General features: G+C 37.5%; 1 protein-coding gene across 6 annotated transcripts in view; it reads left to right on the plus strand.

The window, feature by feature from the left end:
• The window catches only part of LOC105476745 (EF-hand calcium binding domain 5), a 177,873-nt gene that overhangs the window by 78,826 nt on the left and 79,654 nt on the right, over window positions 1–19,393 (plus strand). The window lies entirely within an intron of this gene.

The following is a 19,393-nucleotide window of genomic DNA, read 5'->3' on the forward strand; positions in this document are numbered from 1 at the left end:
GTATTTGTAAACTACAAATATAATCCTAAGCCTTCCACTGATTGAACAGACCCCCTCTTAGCCAAGGGAACCCCAGGAAAACCTTAAAAACTGAATTTCCTGCCATGACAGGAAGGGAGGTCAGGCATGCCTCTTTCTATCTCCTCCCCTTTGGAGTTTAGGCACTGTAACTGATCATCGTTAATGTTAAAATACCAATACTAAAACTGACAGAACAGACTCTTTTTGGCAATAAGATACTAAGTTATAAGCAAGACCTAAGGCCATGCCAGGTAAGGGTTAAGTCAAGGCTGTAGGCCATCAGTCTTGCCACATAGCAGACTTATCTTAACTTAAAACATTCCTTTCTGCTGACTCCAAGTTTTAGACAGAGCCTTACTCCTTTAAACAATTGCAAATTAAATAATCTCTGAATCCACCTATAACCTGTAACCCTCTGCTTCAAGGTATCCCATCTTTTGGGGCCTAACCAATGTATACCTTCCGTGTATTGACTTAGGTCTTTGCGTGTAAATTCTGCCTTCCTAAAGTATATAAAACCAAACTGTAATCCGACTGCCTTAGGACCACTTACTCAAGGCTTCTTGGGTTTGTGTTTTCCTCAGGCTGTGGTCACTTATATTATCTCAGAATAAACTTCTTTAAATTATTGTATAGAGTTTGGATTTTCTGTTAACATATTTTTCAACTTTTCTCAATTGTTTTAAAATTTTGGTGGTTTCTAATTTACAGAAAATTTTTAAAATTTTATGCAAACAAATTTATAGATTTTTTTTGGAGTCTTTTTATTGCTCGTATGCTTAGAAGGTTCTCTCCTTCCCAAATCAGTTAAATATTCACCTAGTTTTTTCTAGCTGTTTTTACTTTTTAAAATTAACTCGAAAATTGTTTTGATAAATAATAGAAGGTGAGAATCTAACTTAATTTTTTTTCCCTAAAATGGTTAGCAAAGCATATCACTATGTTTATTAAATAAACTTTCTCTTTATAAGTAGCTAATTTTCCAAATGAAAGTTTTTTTTTTTTTTTTTTTTGAGACGGAGTCTCGGTCTGTCGCCCAGGCTGGAGTGTAGTGGCCGGATCTCAGCTCACTGCAAGCTCCGCCTCCCGGGTTCGGGCCATTCTCCTGTCTCAGCCTCCTGAGTAGCTGGGACTACAGGCGCCCGCCACCTCGCCCGGCTAGTTTTTTGTATTTTTTAGTAGAGACGGGGTTTCACCGTGTTAGCCAGGATGGTCTCGATCTCCTGACCTAGTGATCCACCCGTCTCGGCCTCCCAAAGTGCTGGGATTACAGGCTTGAGCCACCGCGCCCGGCCCAAATGAAAGTTTATCTGCATTACTATGTTCCTTCTTTTCAATGGAAAATAAAAGTAGAACATTTTACAAAATTTGAATTACTGAGATTTTATCTTTATTTTTTTGAGACAGAGTCTCGCTCTGTCACCCAGGCTGGAGTGCATTGGCACAATTTCGGCTCACTGCAGCCTCAACCTCCTGGGCTCAGGTGATTCTCCCACATCAGCCTCTGGAGTAGGGGGGAATATAGGCGCATGCCACTTTGCCTGGCTAATTTTGTTATTTTCGTGGACATTAATCTCCCTATGTTGCCCAGGCTGGTCTCAAACTCCTGGATTCAAGTGATCCTTCCGCCTCTGCCTCCCAAAGTGCTGGGATTATAGGTGTGAGCCACTGCGCCCGACTGAATGAGAGATTTTTTAGCGCCCATGTAAATTCGATTTTTACAGAAAGAAGAGTATAGCATGAATTTTTTCAAGAATGTGTATATTTTAATACACTACCTATTGTCCTGTTGATATAAGATAAATCAAAACCGGAAGGATGGAAAACAGTCTTTTTTGTTGTTGTTTTTGCTTTTAGCAAACTCGGCTGCAAATAGCATACACAATATTAGATAAAATTTTTTCAGTCATCCCAAGATTTATTAGGGGAAGAAATGGGTAAACAAGCAGTGGATAAATTAGAAGTGGTAAGAAAACCCTAGTTCCATGTGGTTTCTTCTTTCTTTGTCTGCTGTTGATGAAGCTGTCAACCCTCCATTATCTTTTCGTATTTATTGGGAAAGGCAATTTAATCTGCCAGACTGAAATGAAAAGATAAATCATGGTATGACTTCTTATTCTTGTTCAGTTGGGAATAAATTTATTCCAGAGTCTTATTTTACTCATAAACTGCCCAAGTAACATCATTGGAATAAATTTTTTAAAATTATGCAAACTGCTATTAAGAGAATATTGTAAAAATGAACCCCTTGTTCTTCCCAATTTATAGAGACAGAGGTCTTCTCTGACCATGTCAGGTTAAAATGTAACTTTTCCTATCCTTCTGCATGGTTGGAGACTTCTAAACAGAAAGTCCAAACAATCATATTTCCATAATTCCAAGATGAATGGTTTGCCTGCTGCATCTCTGAAATCAAGGTGCATCATTTAGCCCAGAGTGGTGACTCATACCTGTAATCCCACAGTTTTGAAAGGCCAAGGCAGGAGGATCGCTTGAGCCTAGGAGTTCAAGACCAGCCTGGGCAACATAGTGGGACCCTGTCTGTACAAAAAATTAAAAACTTAGCCAGGCATGGTGGCTCACACCTGTAGTCCCAGCTACTCAGGAGCCTGAGGCCTAGGAGGATCGCTTGAGCCTGGGAAGTCAGGCTGCAGTGAACCATGATTGCACCACTGCACTCTGGGCAACAGAGTGAGACCATGTCTCAAAACAAAAAAACCCAAAAACCTGTGTCATTTGATAAAATAGTATGTTTTCCTCTCTTCCCCAATCCCCAAAATCTATTAAGTCAACAGCCCATCTAATGATTGATGGGTTTTGCTAATCAAAAAACTAAAAGCTGTACTGTATGCATTTTATAAGCTAAACATCTAATACAAAAGGACGAAAAAAGATGAAAATAAGAAAATTGTTAAAGGAATAGCAGACACATGAAATAAACAAGTAAACAAACAAAACAGCAGATTTCAAGGTTAAAAATCATTTAATGAGATCAAGACTATTTTTTATATTTGTAAATGTGAAAATTTTATATTTTAAGGCCAGGTGTGGTGGTTCATGCCTGTAATCCTAGCAATTTGAGACTCCGAGACAGGTAGACCTCTTGAGGTTAAGAGTTTGAGACCAGTCTGGCCAACATGGTGAACCCTGTCTCTACCAAAAATACAAAGATTAGCTGGGCATAGTGGCATGTGCCTGTAGTCCCAGCTACTCGGGAGGCTGAGGCAGGAGGATCGCTTGAACCCAGGAGGCAGAGGTTGCAGCGAGCCGAGATCATGCCACTACACTCCAGCCTGGGTGACAGAGCAAGAATCCATCTCAAAAAAAAAAATTTTTTTTATTTTAAAATTTAAAATTAATGAAGTTAATAGGACTCTCTTAAGCTTTATGAGTTTATAGCACATTGTAATAGAATATATAAAAATATATTAGAAATAAAAGATGAACAAAAAATGCACAATAATTGTGTAGATTTTTAAACTTTTTTTGGTAGCAGCTTTATTCAGATATAATTTACAAAGTGCATTTATTTCCTATGGCTGCTGTAGCAAATTACCACAAACTTGGTTGCTGAAAACATCAGACATTTATTTTCTCACAGCTCTGCAGACCAGAAGTCCAAGATCAGTATCAGGCCAAAATGAAGGTGTTGACAGTGCTGCACTACTCTCAGGAGGGTCTGTGGAAGAATTTGTTCCTTGGCTCTTCCAGCTTCTGGTGGCTGTTGGCATTCCTTTACTTGTGGCTGCATCACCAGTCTCTGTCTTTGTGGTCACATTGCCTTTTCTTCTCCTGTCTGAGAAGTCACCCTCTTAAAAGGATATATGTGATTGCATTTTAGGGTCTACCTAGATAATTTAGGATAATCTCCCCATCTCAAAATCCTTAATCACATCTGCAAAAACTCTTTTCCTGTATAAGGTAGCATTTACAGATCCAGGAATTAGGACCTTACATCTTTGAGAGCCATCATCCAACCTACTATACCTACCTTATACCCATTTAAAGTGTACAGTTGAATGTTAGTATATTTGCAGAGGAGTACAGCCATTAAAACAATCAATTTTAGAACATTTTCACCCCCAAAAGAAACTCTATACCCATTAACAGTCACTCCCCATTTCCTTTCAAACCTCCAGCCCTAGGCAGCCACAAATCTACTTTCTGTCTCCATAGCCTTGTCTATTCTGGACATTTCATATATATGGAATATATAATATGTGGTCTTTTGTTTTTGGCTTCTTGTACTTGTCATAATGTTTTCAAGGTTACTCCATGTTGTAGCATGTATCAGTACTTCTTTTTATTGCCAAATAATATTCCTTTTTATGAACATACCACCTTTTATTTATCCACTCATCAGTTGGTGGACATTTGGGTTGTTTTCACTTTTTGGCTACTGTAAATAATACTACTGTGAACATTTGTGCCTAAGTTTTTACATGAATATGTGTTTTCTGTTCTCTTGGGAGTGGAATTGCTGGGTCATGTGATAAACTTTATGTTTAACCTTTTGAGGAACTGCCAGACTGTTTTCTACAGCGGTTGCACATTTTACATTCCCACCAGCAGTTTACAAGGGTTGCAATTGTTTCACATCTTTGCCAACACTTACTCTCTGTTTAGGTTTGTTTTGATTTTTATTATAGCCATCTTTGTGGGCATGAAGTGGTAGCACACTGTGCTTTTGAAATGCATTTCCCTGACAGCTAAAAATGATGCTGAGCACCTTTTTGTGTTCTTATTGGTCATTTCTTTTCTCCCTCTCTTTTTTTTTTTTTTTTTTTTTTGGTGACAGAGTCTCACTCTGTTGCCCAGGATGGAGTGCAGTTGTGCAATCGGCTCACGGCAACCTCTGCCTCGCAGGTTCAAGCAATTCTCCTGCCTCAGCTTTCTGAGTAGCTGGGATTATAGGCACCTTGCCACCACGCCCGGCTAATTTTTGTGTTTTTAGTAGAGACAGGGTTTTACCATGCTGGCCAGGCTGGTCTCGAATTCCCAACTTATTGGTCATTTCTGTATCTGCTTTGGAAAAAAATGTTTATTCAGATCCCATTTTAAAATTGGGTTGTCTTTTTATTATTGGATCATAAGTGTTCTTTATATATTCAATCCTTTGTCAAATATATGATTTATAAATATTTTTTCCCATTCTGTGGGTTCCTTTTTAACTTTCTTGATGGTGTTATCTGAAGCACAAAAGTTTTAAATTTTTATGAAGCCAAATTTGTCTATTTTTTCTTTTGTTGATTTTGTTTTTGATGTCATATCAAAAAACCATTGCCTAATTCAAAGTCATATATTCCTATGTTTTCTTCTGAGAGTTGTATAGTTTTACCTTTTATGTTTATGTCTATTTAAGTCTTTGATCCACTTTGAGTTAATTTTCGTCTATGGTGTGAGGTAGTAAAACTTTTAACAAGTCTTTGATAAATTGAAGAGGTAAGAAACAAATAAGAATATAAATAACCTATTAATATCAATAACTCATTATATAAGTATATATTGAACTTTAATCCTTACAGTGACCCTCTTCCAGTTTTCTTAAAATTTTGGTCAAAATCCATCAAAAATAGGCCACCAAGAATGCCTTATAAGTTCCAAAAGGTAGAAATATGACATGTTATATTATTTTATTATGATGTAATACAGTTGGAAAACAATAAACTTAAAAATTAAGTCCAACCATTTGAAAATATTTAAAAAACTCTCCTTAATAACTTTTGAATCAAAATCTTATATCTAATTTTATGGAATGCTACTAAATGTGTACTCAGTTGAGAAATTATAGTCTTAAAACTTTTAAATGAGATATGATGAGGAATTTTTGAAACACAGATAAATACAAAAAAATAGAATAATGGCCAGGCACAGTGGCTCATATCTATAATACCAGCACTTTGGGAGGCCTAGGTGGGAGGATCTCTTGAACCCCAGGAGTTTGAGACCAGCCTGGGAAACATAGGAAGACCTGTCTCTACAAAAAATTTAAAAATTAGCCTGGCACAATGGCACGCACCTTTAGTCCCAGCTACTCAGGAGGTTGAGGCGGGAGTATCGCTTGTGCCCGGGAGGTTGCAGCTATGGTGAGCTGTGATCACCCCACTGCACTCCAGCCTGGGTGACAGAGTGAGAACTTGTCTCAAAAAAAGAAAAAAATAATAACTTACCAAAAAACCAACCAAACAAAAAACACACACAAAAAAGAATAACGATATGCATATTACCATCACTCAGAATTAAATCTTGTTACCTTGGCATATTTTTCTAAGGAAAATTATTCAATTTTGTAAAAATTATACAGGACCATTAAAAATAATCCAAACAACACATAGAAGTACAAAGACAAGAATTTTTAAATCATCGTAAATTTCTTAGGTAAACATCAAAACAGGTTTATATGCTATGCCACTACAGATAGATGGGTACATAGCAAGTAGATAACCATAAGTAGTTACAAGCATTTGATTACTTAGAAATAAAAATATAATTGTACTTGACTCCAACAGAGGAAAAAGACACTAAAGTGAAAATAAGGGAATTGCTGAAATTAAACATACCTTCACAAAATTTATTCTAAAGACATTCTAAGAAATAACTATACATACTTGTATATCTCTATCTCTATAGAGATATATATCACAAGAGTGCAGTCATTTTTTAAAACCACATATTTTAATTTTGGAAATAACAATTGATATCCTACTATAAAAGATGAGGGTATTTAATATTTTCTCGTATCTTTCTATCTTTTTGTCTATTTCCCAGTTTTAGTTATTTTATAATTTTTATTTTATCCAGATTTACACTGTTCACCTTCTTTTCTGTAATTACAATTGCCATAGTCGATTCATTTAAATTCAATATTTAAATAGATCCAAGCCTCATTTCCTATCCTTTTACAATGTGTTTTGCTATTCCCAAATTATTTATTTTGATTCATCTCTTACTTGGCTGAATTTATTGTAGTTTTTTAAAGAAGATCACATGGGTGCTATATTTTCTGAGTTCTTATATGTTGAGAATGTCTGCCTGCATAATGCCTTTATACCTAAACCATACCTTGGATGGTATACTGTAATTGGGTCATTTTTTTTTTCACCTAAAACAACATAAACATTGCTTAATTGCTTCCTGGTATTGAATGCTGTGGAGAAGTCTGATGTCAGTGTTTTTTTTTTTTCTTCATTCATTTTAATTAGTTCAAAAAATATTTTATTGATTGCCAGGCATTGTTCTATGCTCTGTTATTACAACACTGGAAAAAAAGAAAACAGAAAACAGAAAAGTCAGTGTCTTCCTGTTGCTTACCTTGTAGATGACTTTGTTGTTAGCTGGGATACCTTGAAGTTCATCCTCAAAGTCAAAGAGTTTAAGTAGAATAGTCTTGGTATAGAGCATTTTGTTTTAAAAATGTATTGAATATGGTGTGATCTTTTGATTTTTATTTTTTATTTCAGGAACATTTTCTCATGTCTTTGAATACATCTTCTATTCTATTTTTGGACTGCCTACATTAGGGAAACCAAATATCCTTATGTAGGATAAGATTTGTTCTTTGTAATTTTATTAATTTTCTTGTCTTTTCACCTGAATTCACTGTGATAATCTAAACCTTTCTCTCTGTCAATAATTCCATTTTATGACGCTTGCGCTTTTAAATTTTGATGCTCAGTTTGGCTGCTTACACCTAAACTCTACCCTTTTATCTCATTCTGCTGTTTCATCAGCTTATCTTTGAGTTCTTGTCATATTGAATCTGTGTTCCTCTTAAGTTGTTCTATAGCTTAAAGCAATGGTGAGGAACTTCTTTTTTTTTTTTTTTGGTAGATATTTTTTGCTAGATTGAGTATATCTATTTGCTTTTATTCTCCCTGTGTTATTTGCACAGTTGCCACAATTCTATGTTACTTCTTTTCATAGTCCTTGTGCTTGCATGGTCCTGCCCTAATTTCTATTTATTCTGATATGGTGTGGATGCTTTCTTGACTTTCTTCCTAGCCTGACTCCAGTTTGTTTAGAGGCTTGACATTTTCTTTTCTGGTGACTCTTCTGATTCCTGGTGTTAGAATAAGAGAGGAGAAGAGGAAAGTGCCTCTGGAACAAATGCAGTCTTTGTAAGAATGCCTAGGCTTTGTACTCTCTTTTATTCCATCCATTTATTCATTTATTTATTTAATAAATATCTGTTTGCCCTTGGTTTATAATGAGCATTCTGATAAATACCAAGTTTAAGAGTTTCCCTCTATGCTTAATTTAATTGGGTGTTTTTAAAACAAAAATTGATTTTGAGTAATATCAAAAGGCTTATTTTATATATTGAGTAATCATACAATTATATTGATTTACTCTATTAATATAATGAATTATATCAATAAATTCCCAAATATTGAACCATCCCTCTGTTGTTTTTTTTGTTTTTGTTTTTTTTTTGAGATGGAGTTTCACTCTTGTCACTCAGGCTGGAATGCAGTGGTGTGATCTCAGCTCACTGCAACCTCCGCCTTCCTAGTTCAAGTGATTCTGCAGCCTCAGCATCCCGAGTAGCTGGGATTACAAGCGCCTGCCACCACACCTGGCTAATTTTTGTATTTTTAGTAGGATGGGGTTTTGGCATGTTGACCAGGCCGGTCTCGAACTCCTGACCTCAGGTGATCCACATGCCTCAGCCTCCCAAAGTGCTAGGATTACAGGCGTGAGCCACCGCGCCCAGCCCACCCTCTGTTTCTAGAATAAGCCTCACTCATGCATATTTTGGAAGAATTCCTAAAATCAGTCTTTTAATTCTCAGTTGTAGCTTTTGTTCTTCATCTATTGTTCAGCACCTCTATTTGGTTTACTAATTTATTTTTATCAATATTTTTAATTGACTAATTATAATATATTTGTACAATGTGATGTTTATATATATAAAATGTAGAATGATTAAATCAAGCTAATTAACATATTCATCATCTCACATCATTTTTCAAGATTCCACATACGTGAGATCATGTGGTATTTGTCTTTCTGTACTTGGCTTATTTCACTTAGTATAATGTCTTTCATGTTTATCCATGTTGTCACAAATGACAGCATTTCCTTCTTTTTTAAGGCCAAATTATATTCCATTGTGTATATACACCACATTTAATCTACTCATTGTTAACGACTACTTAGGTGGTTCCATATATTGGCTATTGTGAATAATGCTGCAAAGAATATTAGAGTACAGATTTCTTTTTGGCATATTCTCTATTTAGTTAAAAATTGTGTTGTAGTTGTTATTTCTAAGACTATTTTCCTTCTTTCGGCTTAGTTTAAGTTGGATTTTACCTATGCACTATGCTTTTTTTTTTGTTTTTGTTTTTTGTTTTTTTTGAGACAGAATCTCACTCTGTTGCCCAGGCTGGAATGCAATGGCGCGATATCGGCTCACTGCAACCTCTGCCTCCCAGGTTTAAGCAATTCTCATGCCTCAGCCTCCCGAGTAGCTGGGATTACAGGCCTGTGCCACCATGCACAGCTACTTTTTGTATTTTTAGTGGAGGCGAGGTTTTGCCGTATTGGCCAGGCTGGTCTCAAAGTCCTGACCTCAGGTGACCCACTCGCCTCGGCCTCCCTAAGTGCTGGGATTACAGGCGTGAGTCACTGCACCAGGCCCACCTATGCACTATTCTTGAAGTCTGTAGTATGTAGTCTTGTTTATAAATATACTCTGAGACCATATGAAGAGACACCCCAAGATCATATGAATTCGTCTTTCATGTGATCGCAGTTGACTCTCATCCTCCACAGCAGGCTCAAGCCTGACCTTCCAATAATGTGACTCTGAACCAATGCAATTAAATTTTTTGTACCTCATTGTGGTCACTTTTTAATGTGTATACCAGCTATTGGGGTTGCAGAGGTAAGTGAGGAGACAAACAGGCAAATAATTACAAATTATTGTAATGAAATTTATACTAGAAGATATCAGCATGTCAGAGGAGGAAATTAACAGAGTAGATGAGCCAGGATGTCTCAGATAATACATATAGCTGGGTCTTAATATGTATATAGCTGGACAGATGTAGGAAAGGCAGAAAGGCTTTGCAGGAAGGAAGTGAAACAACATGTAAAAAGACAAAGGTCTGAAAGAGTATGGTTTGTCTACATGGTAGGAAATAATTTTTTTTTAACTAGGATGTGAGGAATATGACCAGGGAAGGATCAGAAATAAGAGAGGAAAGTTAGGTTGGAACTCAATCACAAGGGTATTATATAGAATGCTAATGAGTTTATATAAGTATTATTAGGTATACATCACCCTTACCCCATTTTCTCCTTTGTGTGTGTCATTTTTTATATATATAATATATAAATATAAATTTGTATATAAATATTTAATAAATATATATTTTCTATGTAAGTATATTATATAAATATACTTTTATATTTATATAAAATATAAGTATATATTTGTGTGTTGTTATATATTTGTTAAATATTTATAGATAAATATAATATATGTAACATATGTATATAAAACAACACACAATGGAGAAAATGGGGTGATATACATTATTTGTTATATATATATAAACAAATATAATTTTGTTTTAATGGATGGCTTGAGCTATTAATATTAGTTTTCCTGGCATTTCCCATCTTCTCTTCTTGAAATGCAAAAAGCACACAGTCAGACACTTTCATTATAAAGAAGAGGTGTTACCTGAACAGAAACAAGAAAGTATTTCTTACATAGAAATATTTATTGAAAGTTTTTAATTATCTCATCAACAAATCATTGGGCCATCCCATTTGACGAGTAAGTAGTGTTTGGAGCACTTGCTTTCAAAGAGATTGCTTTAAAGCTATCTTATCAGTACTCATTTAACGAAACTGGAAGATAACGTAATAATAAATGGTGGGCTTAAAGCGGCGATGTTACACACAGGTGCCGCCTAGTGGAGACACTATGTCATACAATTGCCCCTCAGATCATTTGTAAAGAGCAATGTAATTAGTACTCAGGAAGGAGTATGTTTGGAGAAAACTGAATCATTGAGTAATAATTAATATAGAGAAAAAGAGAAATGGTAAGAATGAATGTCACAGATGACTTCATATTCCTATCATTTTCCTAGCATATCTGTTTTCTGATGGATAAATGAACAGGTGATAATCTCTTTGTTGACTGTGACCCTCTCTCACTTTTCATCTGTTTTATCATAGTAAATGAAGACCCAAAGTAACTACTTTAGAATGTTTACTTCTGGTCTCTTAGTTATTAAGTATATACCAAATATTTACTCAATACAGTAATGCATTGTTGTATGGGAGTGCGTCTGTAGGTATATGCAGGAATTTATTTCCCTGTATGAGAGTTGGAGACACATGTGTGCACAGACACACTGGATGGACTAGGGTAGGATCAGAGAAGGAGAGGATCAAAATATTAGTAAATTAAGGACACATGCAGGCACACATGCGCACACGCATACACACACACAATTACAGAGCAATAAACAAATGGCAATGAACAGATGCAAACATTATAAACTAGTATATTCATTGCTGCTGAGGGATGCATAGCAGAAGAAAAGTGAGACTTCAGCAGGGCAGGTTTCGTGTAAGAAACTCATCTTGCCGGGCACGGTGGCTCAAGCCTGTAATCCCAGCACTTTGGGAGGCCGAGACGGGCGGATCACGAGGTCAGGAGATCGAGACCAGCCTGGCTAACACGGTGAAACCCCGTCTCTACTAAAAATACAAAAAACTAGCCGGGCGAGGTGGCGGGCGCCTGTAGTCCCAGCTATTTGGGAGGCTGAGGCAGGAGAATGGCGTAAACCTGGGAGGCGGAGCTTGTAGTGAGCTGAGATGCGGCCACTGCACTCCAGCCTGGGCGACAGAGCGAGACTCTGTCTCAAAAAAAAAAAAAAAAAAAAAAAGAAACTCATCTAGTGGTCATGAGTTTTAATTTTCTTCCACCTTCCTCTTTGTTTCCTTACTTCAGAAAGAACCTTAAGAACAATGTTTTCAACATTGATATACTGACAGAAACAATTTAAAAGGTAGAATATATTGGGGTTTCTTTGTTGTTTTGTTTTATAAGTCAAGTGTTTAGAAATATGTTTTAGGACTATATCAGGTTTGTTTTAAATTATAAGAACAATTTGATCCCCAAAAGACAACTCATTCCAGGAGACAAAACTTAACAATTTGTATCACTTTTAACACTGTTGCTGAGTTCCCTATACAAGTTTGAAAAGACATAGAAGTGTTAGCCCTTAGATTTCAGTGGCCTTGCATTAGAAAAACAAACTATATTGTCTTGTGTTCAGGTCAAGAGTATGCAGATGTTGTTAGGTGGATCCTTTCTGAAATTCCCATCATTTAATCTGACAGAGGATCTACTGTTTCATTTCATTATCTAGTTGGTTAATTTGTTTACCTACAAAAGAAAACCACTGTAAAAGTATATTTGTTTTATTCAAACATCATTAATGTAGTTATTAAAAATTTAATTAACTTTTTAGGTAGGAGAGTTCTCTTTTATTTCCTGGACTTCTTTAGTTGTACATGTTCCTCTGATTTTATTATTCTAACAAGGTCCATACAGAATTCTCTTGGTTTCAACTTCCCATCCTTGATGATAAGAATATTGCTTTCCTTCTAGTCTAGAGAGGGCATCTTTCTTTTGTGTTTTAATTTTTTTGTAGAAATGAGGTCTTGCTATGTTGCCCAGGCTGGTCTCAAATTCCTGGCCTCAAGTGATCCTCCTACTTCAGTCTCCCAGAGTGCTAGGATTTCAGATGTGAACCACTGTGCCCAGCAGGAGGCATCTTTCACAAGAAAATTTCATCTTCTGCTTTTAAAAAACACAAGGAGGTCAGAATGATTTTCTTGCACCTTCTTTTTTTTTTTTTTTTTTTGAGACAGTCTCGCTCTGTCGCTCAGGCTGGAGTGCAGTGGCGCCATCTCGGCTCACTGCAAGCTCCACCTCCCGGGTTCATTCTCCTGCCTCAGCCTCCCGAGTAGCTGGGACTACAGGTGCCCACCACCATGCTTGGCTAATTTTTGTATTTTTAGTAGAGACGGGGTTTCACCGTGTTAGCCAGGATGGTCTCGATCTCCTGACCTCGTGATTCACCCGCCTCAGCCTCCCAAAGTGCTGGGATTACAGGCGTGGTGGTCTTTTATTTATTTATTTTTTTTAAGCGCCTTTAGCTCAGAATAATTCTTATGGCAAAGTAGCATATTTGGGGGTGGCATATTCTGAACTTCTTCTCATGTATACCATAGAATATGAACTCTCTATATACTTTATTATGTGTGATTGTCCCAATGGAATGATGATAGAAAGATGCTGCAGACACAGCTAAAGGCTGTAATGTTTCTTTTTTTTTTTTTTTTTTTTTTTTTTGAGACGGAGTCTCACTCTGTAGCCCAGGCTGGAGTGCAGTGGCCGGATCTCAGCTCACTGCAAGCTCCGCCTCCCGGGTTCACGCCATTCTCCGGCCTCAGCCTCCCAGGTAGCTGGGACTACAGGCGCCCGCCACCTCGCCCGGCTAGTTTTTTTTTTTTTTTTTTTTTTGTATTTCTTAGTAGAGACGGGGTTTCACCGTGTTAGCCAGGATGGTCTCGATCTCCTGACCTCGTGATCCACCCGTCTCGGCCTCCCAAAGTGCTGGGATTACAGGCTTGAGCCACCGCGCCCAGATATAGACAGTTTGTTATATAAAGCAGGATACAACACAGCATGCGTCCAAACAGAAGTCTCCCAAAGCTCCCCACAGGGATTATACCATCAGCATGGATTGAGGTATAGAGTGTCAAGCCGTCCTGGCTGGCCTGGGACTGAGGAGTTTTCTGCAACAGGAAACTTTCTGTGTTAAAACCAGGTTTTTGGTTCCAGGCAAAGTGAAGCACTTGGTCACTCGATTTGAGGAGTTTACTTGGCTATACTTACATCCTATCCGGACCTTACTTCCCACCTGATTATTGTGGAGACTCTAGCCCCACATCTATCTACTTACCAGGGGCAAGTGAAAACACCCAATACATTCCTGTTTATTATGAGACTGTATAAAGTGAAGGTCAGTTTCCCAGGTGCATTCTTCAATAGGCCTGGGCCTCAAGCAGTCTGAGGTCCACTCCCGAATCATATAATGGGTTTAAGAATAATGATTTGCAAAACTACAAATACTAGAAAGTATGGGATTCAGATATTGACTTTTGATTCTGCTACACCGAGGAACTGTTGTATCCCTTAGCCAGGAGGAATAAGGGCCATGCCTCTGCCTGGATTCTCTTTTTTGGGACTCGTTCTGTTCTTGCTCAGTGGTGGTCCACTCTGAGATGGTCACTTCCTTATGGGATTGTTTAATATCAGTCATACAATCTGAGGCCTTCAAACTGATGTGGCTCCAAGTTTAAATTTTAAAGAGAAAGGCTTCCTCAACTGTACCCAAAGATTCTGTCTTTCCTTTAATATACTCTACTAAATCCAGGCTGTACATTTTTCTTACAATGATATTTATCTGAATGACTTTCTATTCTGTCTCTAGTTCATCTGTATCTTGTATTTTTTGCTTGTTTTACTCATTTTGTTTTTTATGTGCTTTGAGATGTAGCATGGAAAGACAGAAAAAATAATCACAGCTTTTGGCAAGGTTGAGGCAGCAGTATGCTGTGACAATATATGAGAAAACCTTGGGGAGAAATGAGAGAATTCTAAGCCGGGAAAATAGGCGAACTACCCTCCAACTGGATGTGTCTCTTCCTAGGCAGTCTTCAACTGTTGAAACAGATCAAGGACCTACCTGATCAGCAAATCCTTTTTGGCTATATTAGTTTGCTAGTGCTGCTATACCAAAGTACCACAGATTGGGAGGTTTAAACAACCGAAATTTAATTCCTCACAATTGTGGAAGTTAGAAGGCTGAGAAAAGGTGTTGGCAGGGTTGGTTTCTTCTGAGGGCCTCTCTCATTGGCTTATAGATGGCTGATTTTTCCCTTTGTCTTCATAGTCTGTACACTCTGTACATGTCTAAGTCCAAATTTCCTCTTCTTTAAGAACACTAGTCAGATTAGAGCCCACCCTATTGACCTCATTTTAATTTAATTACCTCTTTAAAGACCCTATCTCCAAATACCGTTACATTTTGAGGTACTGAGGGTTAGGCTGTCAACATATTAATTTTAGGAGGTAAAACTTAGCCCATAACATTCACCATCAGAGGCACATTTTAAATCTGTCATTTTTATTATTACTAGACAATAAATTTGGCCTTTGTTCATTTGTTAAGCAGACTTTTGAAAAATCAGAAGAGTTAAAAGTATGTTACAGATTTGTTAAGTACAGATGCTCTTTGACTTATGATGGGATTACATCCTGGTAAATTCATTGTATGTTGAAAATATCTAAGTAAAAAATGCATTTAATTCATCTAACCTACTGAACATCACAGTTTAGCCTACACCATCTTAAATGTGCTCAGAACACTTATATTAGCCTACAGTCGCAAAATCATCTAACACAAAGCTTATTTTATAATAAGGTGTTGAGTAGCTCATGTAATTTATTAAATATTATACTGAATGTGAAAAACAGAATTGTTGTATGGGTACTCAAAGTACAGTTTCTACTGAATGCATATCACTTTTTTGTCATCATAAAGTGGAAAAATTGTTAAATCGAACTATCATAAGTCAGGGACTGTCTGTATGTAATTAGCCCTAATTGTTTTTTTTTTTTTTTCTAAAGGTTCCTCCCTAAAACTGGAAAGTTAATTCTCTGCCCACAGGCTGTATGAACACACCATTTCCTCAGTGATAACAAATATAACCTGAGTACTTCAATATGCTGTGCTCCTTGTTTGCACTCCTCGTATACTACCAGCGCTTACAAATACTGTTTGGAAGTTAATACCTAAGATAGATAGTTTCCAAACATAGTTTTCTTCCTATTGCTCTTATATCACCCACTTCATCAACTCTTCAGTATGTCTACAATTAAATAAGTATGAATCCCATTGGCCCAGAGCTATAGAATCTTACAATAGCTATTAAATGTGATATTTACCACATTCTCAGCATTAAGTCAGACAGGAAAATCCCAGAATTCATTACATTGGGACTTAGCACATAGAGATAACTTGACTAAGTACAGTTTGAATGTTTAACAGCTCACAGAGATATTAACTGAAGGATATTGGTAATTTATTCTTAAATTAAGCAATCATTGCTTGGAAAGGTATGAAAACATGGAGGCTCCTATCTATTTTCACCTTTTTCTGTTTTTGTAAGAGATATTGGCAAACTTCTGTAATTCTTATATTTGGAATTTGATTTGTAGTTGATATTGCCAACTGTTAGTCTTTATGCCAGCTAGCCTATACTTACAGAACAATCAGAATATGCAAACTCAGAAAACCCACAGACTACAGCTCCAGAATATTGTTTTTCCTTTAGAACTTTCAGGGATGAAAAATCCAGAAGTGTCTCTCAGAAAAAGATGTTTGTTTTTTTGTTTGTTTGTTTTGAGACGGAGTCTCGCTCGCTCTGTTGCCTAGGCTGGAGTGCAATGGCGCAATCTCGGCTCATTGCAACCTCCGCCTCCAGGGTTCAAGCGATTCTCCTGCCTCAGCCTCCTGAATAACTGGGATTACAGGCACCCACCATTATGCCTGGCTAATTTTTAATTTTTAGTAGACAGGGTTTCACCATGTTGGCCAGGATGGTCTTGAACACCTGACTTCAGGTGATCCGCCCACCTCGGCCTCCCAAAGTGCTGGGATTATAGGCGTGAGCCACTGTGCCCAGCCCAGAGAAAGGTTTTTTAACTAATTCTTTTTTTTTTTTTTTATTTTTGAAACAGGGTCCTGCTCTGTTGCCTAGGCTGGAATGATGTGGCCATAGCTCACTGAAACCTTGAACTACTGGGTTCAAGTGATCCTCCCACCTCAGCCTCCTAAGTGGGACTACAAGCATGCACCACCACTCTTGGCTAAATTTTTAAATCTTTTGTAGAGATGAAGTCTTCCTATGTTTCTCAGGCTGGCTTCAAGCTCTTGGCCTCAAGCAATCCTCCTGCCTCAGCCTTTTAAAACTAATTATTGATTCAATAGCATTCCCACAGCCAGAAAACTCATATGGCTTTGAAGTCAGTTCCCAAAAACTTAATTTAAAACAGGATGATTCTTCCAAATACCAATTTTTTTTCAGCATTAGAGGACTGAGCTACAATGCTGCCAGAAAATGTCAATTATTCAATAATTCTAACTTATGAGTAATATAGAAAAATACCTATTAGTCAAGTTAAAAGTCATTAAGGATCAAACAACAGGATCTTAGGATACGGGACTAATTAGGACCAGATACCCCAGATCATGGAGTTCAGTGGTTCTCAAACTTTAACGAGCATCAGAATTACCTGGGAGGCTTGTTAAACTATAGCTTGTTGGGCCCTACCCCCAGAATTTCTGATTCAGTAAATGTGGGGGGTGAGGGGGCTCAAAAATTTGCATTTCTGACAAGTTCTCAGATGATGCTGATGCTGTTGATCTAGGGATCACGCTTTGAGAACCGCTGATCTTGTTGGGTTTTCTCCTTCTAAAGTTGTTTATCAGCTAAGAGGACTGTTTATTTAATGAAGAAGATGTTCTTGGCCAATTTCTTACCTACCTCAAGAGTAGACAAGCACAATGGCTGAAGAGAACTTACTACGTGAAACACCCAGATCGTACATACCATAACTCAGTGAGGTAACTACTACTGTGATACCCATTTCACAAATGAAGGGACATGAGAACAGGGAGTTGAGCCCAGACAGGCTTCAGAGTAAGTTCTTAGCCGTTTCCACTACTCTGCTTCCCATGGTAACAGATAAGAACTTAACTGTGTGCATTGATCCATCAAGAATAATGACAGTGATCCTGGGTACAGTGGCTCATGCCTGTAATTTCAGTACTTTGGGAGGCTGAAGCAGGAAGATCACCTGAGCCCAGGAGTTTAAGACCAGTTTGGGCAACATAGTGAGACGCTATCTCTACACACACAGTTGTTTTTTTTTTTTTTTTTAATTAGCCAGGTGTGGTGGCTCGCACCTGTAGTTCCAGCAACTCAGGAGGCTGAGGTAGGAGGATCACTTGATTCTTGTGGTCAAGGCTGCAGTGAGCCATGATTGTACCACTGTACCACTGCGCTCCAGCTTGGGCAACAGAATGAGACCCTATCTCTAAAAAAATAAAAACAAAAATTATATGTCAATGAAATATGCCAAAAACATGTTCCATTTTAAACAAATTACTAAAGTGGAACATGATTTTTACAAACCATGTTAAATGCATGCCAATTACAAGAACCAGAAATCAACCTGAGCTGTACAGCTGAATATGAAATGTGCACAATCCAAGGGCTTCAGGAAGAGACTAGAACGAGGACTTGGAAAGTGTTAAGACTGCTTCTCTCTGCTTTCCATTTCATCTGTTTCTCTCCATAACAGACTTTCCCGGCAGTCTCAGTTCACATGGAGGAATCTGGCCACCCCAAAACTCTTAAATTTACATTTGAAGGGTGGCAAAATATGCTACCCCAAAACATTCCACTCTGGCATAAGGATTACTTTCAGCTAAAGGCACTTGAAAAATAGATACAAGAAGGGCATTCTAATCTCCCTTTTTCTTCCTGAAAATAGGAAGTTAAAATCTCCATGTGAAAGATGTCCTCCCTGTATTAGGAGAAAGGAAACATTATTCAATCGGGAGTCTTAGCTGAGAGAATTCTGTACAAACAGACCTTGTTAAGATAATTATTATCTTCCTTTTAGCTTCCCAACATAATTTAGTTACTTTTCCACAATTGCCTCTCTTTGTTCAACCCAATATATTAATAAAAGCATGTAGTTTTTGCCATTTCTTTGGGTCTTCATTTCTTTATGACAGCTCCTATGTCACATAAAATTTATATTAAATCTTTATGCCTTTCTCCTACTAACCTATCTTATGTCAATTTAATTCTCAGGCCCAGCCAAAGACCCTAAGAGAGTAGATGTAAAGTTTTGCCTCGACTACACATTCACAAATTCAGGCCCACTCAGATTAACTGGCTGTTACTCAGTTGTAATCCCCAGTTCCTAGTGGAGAGAATCTGAATGGCCTTAAGTGTTTCCCCTGGTTCAATCATTTATGGCTATGGAAGTGGGGTCATGCAGTATAACTTTGGCTACTTCTGTGCGTGAGGCAGAGGAGGAAATCATCGGCTGTGAACAGAGCTCACACTTTAAAAGGAGTGCTCTCAGAAACTCTTGCAGTGCTTGATCACTTCTCTCTATCACAGGATACCTTCTACCTCTTATAGTAAAGTGTAGACCAAGAATGTAATTCGTTCCTGACCTATCAAATTGGCA

Source organism: Macaca nemestrina, chromosome 17 (genome assembly GCF_043159975.1).
Source record: "Macaca nemestrina isolate mMacNem1 chromosome 17, mMacNem.hap1, whole genome shotgun sequence".
NCBI classification, from domain to species: domain Eukaryota; kingdom Metazoa; phylum Chordata; class Mammalia; order Primates; family Cercopithecidae; genus Macaca; species Macaca nemestrina.